We start from the raw sequence: 6,000 nt of genomic DNA on the forward strand, positions 1-6,000 counted from the left end.
GACAGTTTAATACTGGTTTAAGTCAGTTTAATACTGGTTTAAGACAGTTTAATACTGGTTTAAGTCAGTTTAATACTGGTTTAAGACAGTTTAATACATGTTTAAGACAGTTTAATACTGGTTTAAGACAGTCTAATACATGTTTAAGACAGTTTAATACTGGTTTAAGACAGTTTAATACTGGTTTAAGTCAGTTTAATACTGGTTTAAGACAGTTTAATACTGGTTTAAGTCAGTTTAATACTGGTTTAAGTCAGTTTAATACTGGTTTAAGACAGTCTAATACATGTTTAAGACAGTTTAATACTGGTTTAAGACAGTTTAATACTGGTTAAAGTCAGTTTAATACTGGTTTAAGACAGTTTAATACTGGTTTAAGTCAGTCTAATACTGGTTTAAGTCAGTTTAATACTGGTTTAAGAAAGTCTGATACTAGTTTAAGTCAGTTTAATACTGGTTTAAGTCAGTCTAATACTGGTTTAAGACAGTCTAATACTGTTTTAAGACAGTCTAATACTGGTTTAAGTCAGTCTAATACTGGTTTAAGACAGTCTAATACTGGTTTAAGTCAGTCTAATACTGGTTTAAGTCAGTCTAATACTGGTTTAAGACAGTCTAATACTGGTTTAAGACAGTCTAGTACAGTGGTTCTTAACCTTATTGAAGGTACTGAACCCTGCGAGCTTCATCAGTGCATTCACCGAACCCTTCGTAATTGGAAAAATAAAATATGATTTCTTCAAAACATAGGTATATATTTTATTAGTGCACAAAATGAACCATGCATCAGTTGCACACAAAATCACTGTGTGCAAAGAACAAAACCAACAATTTCACACAAAAACATAACTCAATGAATGATTTGCGATCAGGTACGCAACTTCGTACGATGCTGTGAGGATCGGTTTGTCGACAAACAAAACATGAATTTCACACAAAAACATAACTCAGTGAATATTTACTGCAAATCAATGTGACTTTTGCTGTTGCCTTTCAGATACAAGTTCAGAAATGCGCGGCTTCACCTTGGCAAGTGCCACTCTCATATCATTTTCGCAGCAAAGTCTGTTCCTTTTCTTAGTTTTCATGTCCACCATCCTCAAAGGATTGCTCACAAAGACACGTTGTAACAAACGGTGTGAGTATCTCAAGGGCTTTCTTGGCAATACGAGAGTATGGTACGATTTGGTGACACCAACACGTTGAGAGCATTGTTGTTCCGAAGAGCCCCTGGGGTTCGATCGAACCCAGGTTAAGAACCACTGGTCTAATACATGTTTAAGACAGTTAAATACTGGTTTAAGACGGTTTAATACTGTAAACGCAGTGGTGATATTTGTTGATATTTATATATATATATATATTGATATATAATAAGTCAGTGGTGATATTTGTTGATATTTATATATATATATATATTGATATATAATAAGGCAGTGGTGATATTTATTGATATTTATATATATATATTTATATATATATATATATATATATATATATATATATATAATATATATATATTATATATATATATATATATATATTTATATATATATATTGATATATAATAAGTCAGTGGTGATATTTGTTGACAGCGTGGATAAGGTTAACAGTAGTGAACGGGATCATGGTGAACCAGACTCTGGTTCCGGTTCTGCCGCTCGCTACACCGGCTGTTAGAGTCACTTTATCCAACGTCCCCCGTTCATCAGAGATGAGACTCTGGTCAGGGATCCAGACACGGTAAAGTAGTGTCTCCATCAGGAAAGTCTCCTCAGGATGGAGGTCTCCTCTGTTAAAACATGTCGTCTCTCACAGGAGACAGGTTCACATGATCCTCAACAACAGGAACGAGGATCTCAATCTGCTGCTCAAACTGAAAATAGAGGATTTTGATTATATTATTTTTGTCACTTCTGGAAACATGAAGTGTTTCAATTGTGGAAAAGAGGGACATCTAGCCAGAGCATGTCCTGAGAAAAACCAGCCGCCACCAGCAGGGGGCCAACAGGTAGGCCAGGTGGGTGAGAGAGGACAGGAGGAGACAGGTGAGGGAGGACAGGAGGAGACAGGTGAGTGAGGGAGGACAGGAGGAGACAGGTGAGGGAGGACAGGAGGGGACAGGTGAGGGAGGGAGGACAGGAGGAGACAGGTGAGGGAGGACAGGAGGAGACAGGTGAGGGAGGACAGGAGGGGACAGGTGAGTGAGGGAGGACAGGAGGAGACAGGTGAGGGAGGACAGGAGGAGACAGGTGAGGGAGGACAGGAGGGGACAGGTGAGTGAGGGAGGACAGGAGGAGACAGGTGAGGGAGGACAGGAGGAGACAGGTGAGGGAGGACAGGAGGGGACAGGTGAGGGAGGACAGGTGAGGGAGGACAGGAGGAGACAGGTGAGGGAGGACAGGAGGAGACAGGTGAGGGAGGACAGGAGGAGACAGGTGAGGGAGGACAGGAGGGGACAGGTGGTGAGGGAGGACAGGAGGAGACAGGTGAGGGAGGACAGGAGGAGACAGGTGAGGGAGGACAGGAGGGGACAGGTGAGGGAGGACAGGAGGAGACAGGTGAGGGAGGACAGGAGGGGACAGGTGGTGAGGGAGGACAGGAGGAGACAGGTGAGGGAGGACAGGAGGAGACAGGTGAGGGAGGACAGGAGGAGACAGGTGAGGGAGGACAGGAGGGGACAGGTGAGGTCCAGCAGTCTGGGTCCAGTATGGAGGAGGAAGAGGAGCAGAGTCTGGGTCCAGTATGGAGGAGGAAGAGGAGCAGCAGAGTCTGGGTCCAACATGATGGTGGGGGGGGGGGGGGCAAGCTGTCCACGGTTTCAATTACATGGTCTTCGCCTCCTCGGAGACCATGAAGTGCTTTGGCTGTGGAGCGGAGGGGCATCTAGTCCGCTCCTGCCCGGAGGGGGCGGGGGAGGCGGTCGGCTGCTCAGGGTCGGTCAGGTCTGCTCGGTCGGCCTCGGGGATTAGTGACCCCCCCTCATTAGCTGGTGTCGAGACACAGGGAACGCTTGATCAGAGTCAGAGAGTGACTTCTGCCTCACTCAGGAGGAGCAGCAGAGTCTGTATGCTCCAGCAGACATTAAGAGGTTTTTAGAGGTCACAAAAGGAGCCAGACTTACTGTAGTTGAGGAGCATTTTAACAACTTGAAACTATTCAGGATAGCATTTTTAGACATTTTAAGTGATGCTGTGAGAGATTGTGGTAACGATGATTTTATGTTTTTAGGGGGGGATTTTAACTGTACAGTTGAGCCAACCCTGGACAGGAATCATCCTGAGCCTCATCCTGCTTCTTCCCACAGGATCAGACAGCTGGTAGAAGAACATGAGCTGTCTGACCTGTGGAGAGCTTTTAACAGCACTCACAGACAGAACACCTGGAGCCACACAAGGGGAAACCTTTTATCATTGGCCAGACTGGACTGCCTCTTTTGTTTTAAACACCATTTAAATATTTTTAAAAGGTGTTTTATTCAGCCCGTGGGTTTTAGTGATCACTGTCTTGTCTCCTGCTCCGTTTTTATTAAAAAACATTCGTTTAAAGAGCGCCTATTGGCATTTTAACACGGCCCTTTTAAACGATCAGGCTTTTAGAACTGCTTTTAAGTTTTTTTGGGTTTCCCACAGGGAGAGCAGGCCTGCCTTCTCCAGCACTCAGCAGTGGTGGGACTTTGGGAAAACCCAGATAAAACAACTAAGCCAGCAGTTCACCCGCAATGTCACTGGAGACTTAACCCGGACTATGAAGGATCTGGAGAGACAGGTAGAAGAATTACAGTCTTTAGTAGCTTCTACAGGAAATCGGGGCCATTTAGACTCCCTCAAGTCCAAACAGTCGGCCATAGCCAACCTGCTGGGTGTCTCAGCACAGGGAGCTCTGGTCAGGTCGCGGTACATGAACATCTCGCAGATGGACGCTCCCTCCCAGTTCTTCTTTGGGCTGGAGCGGATAAATGGACAAAGGAAGATCATTCATTCTTTACATACGGGTACTGGCTCCGAAATCTCAGATTCATCTGAGATCAGGAAGTTTGCTACCGGTTTCTACAGAGACCTCTTTGAGAGTGAGTGGTCGCATAATCCAGATGTGCACAGCAGCTTCCTCAGTGGTCTCCCTCAGGTGAGCAAAGAGGCAGACTCCCAGCTGGCAGCAGAGCTAACTCTGCAGGAGCTGCAGGCTGCCTTGTCCAGTCTGCAGAGCGGCAAAGCTCCGGGGATAGACGGCCTTCCTGCTGACTTCTATAAGTCCTTCTGGTCCATCATGGGACAAGACCTGCTGGAGGTGGTGAATGAGAGCCTCCTGACAGGTAGACTACCTCTGAGCTGCAGGAGGGCCGTCATCACCCTGCTGCCAAAGAAGGGAGACCTACAAGAACTTAAAAACTGGAGGCCGGTCTCTCTGCTGTGCACGGATTATAAGATCCTGTCCAAAGCTCTGGCCCTCAGATTGAGGGAGGTGATGGCGTCCGTCGTCCACCCTGACCAGACTTACTGTGTGCCCAGCAGGCTCATCAGTGACAATGTTACTTTGATTCGAGATGTTTTGGACCTCTCCAGTTCATTGGCGATAGAGACTGGTCTTATTTCCATAGACCAGGAAAAGGCTTTTGACCGGGTTGAACACCAGTATTTATGGCAGACTCTGGCTGCCTTTGGGTTCAACCCAGGCTTTATAGCTATGATCCGGGTTCTCTACAGTGACATTGCGAGTGTCCTGAAAATAAATGGCGGGCTGAGTGCACCTTTTGGCGTCCAGAGAGGGGTGAGGCAGGGCTGCTCTCTCTCTGGGATGTTGTACTCTCTGGCCATCGAGCCTCTGCTCCACAAACTGAGGATGAATCTAAACGGTGTGAGCTTCCCCCAGTGTGATGTGTCTTTTAAACTATCTGTCTATGCTGATGATCTGATTGTGTTGGTCAATAAACAACAAGACATTGACTTTTTAACTGACACCATAAAGGATTTTAGTCGTATTTCTTCTGCGAAGGTGAACTGGAAGAAGGGAGGACTCAAATACCTTGGGGTATTTTTGGGGGACGAGACCTCAAAAAGCAAGAACTGGGACAACGTGGTTGAGAAGGTGAAGGGCCGCCTCAGCAAGTGGAAGTGGCTCCTTCCTAAGATGTCTTACAGAGGTCGCACCCTGATCCTCAACAACCTGGTCTCGTCCTCCCTGTGGCACCGGCTGGCCTGTGTCGATCCTCCGGCTTCCCTCCTATCAGAGGTACAACGGGTTTTAGTGGATTTCTTTTGGGGCAGGATGCACTGGGTCCCACAGAGTGTCCTTTTCCTTCCCAAGGACGAGGGGGGCAGGGCCTGATCCATCTGGCCAGCAGGGGCGCTGCCTTCCGCCTCCAGTTCCTCCAGAGGCTGCTGACTGGGCCAGAGGACACTCTGTGGAGACCTCTATCCCGGTGCATCCTGCAACGTTTTAACAGCCTGGGTCTGGATTTCAGCTTGTTTTTAATGAATAATAATAAGGTAATGGCATCATCTCTTCCTGGTTTTTATAAAAGTGTTTTTACAGTGTGGAACCTGCTAAAACAGGAGCGGAAGCAACAGGGGGCCTCGCTGCACTGGCTGCTGCAGGAGCCCGTCCTGTATGGGAATGTTCTCACTCATCCCAGCTGGGCGGGGGCCACCCTGTCCAGACTGCTGCAGGCTGCAGGGGTCTCCACGCTGGGCCAGGTGGTGGAGCTGGCCGGACCCCAACTGGAGGACCCCACGGGGCTGGCAACTCGTTTGGGGATCAGGTCCACCAGGTTCATTGGACAAGTCCTTCTTCACTGGAGACAGGAACTCACAGGTCAAGACATCCTGCTTTTAAAATCTTTTAGCAATGGATCCGGGTCCCCGAACGTGGAGGACCCTTTTCCCGCCACCTTCCTGGCATTGGATTTTAAAAACTGTTGTGGGCCTCTGCTGCAGCCAGCTCACCCGGTCTCCCTGGAGGGAGCCTCGGGAAAGACCTTCTATAAACTAATGGTAAAAACAC

The sequence above is a fragment of the Anoplopoma fimbria genome, chromosome 21, assembly GCF_027596085.1.
Source record: "Anoplopoma fimbria isolate UVic2021 breed Golden Eagle Sablefish chromosome 21, Afim_UVic_2022, whole genome shotgun sequence".
NCBI lineage: Eukaryota > Metazoa > Chordata > Actinopteri > Perciformes > Anoplopomatidae > Anoplopoma > Anoplopoma fimbria.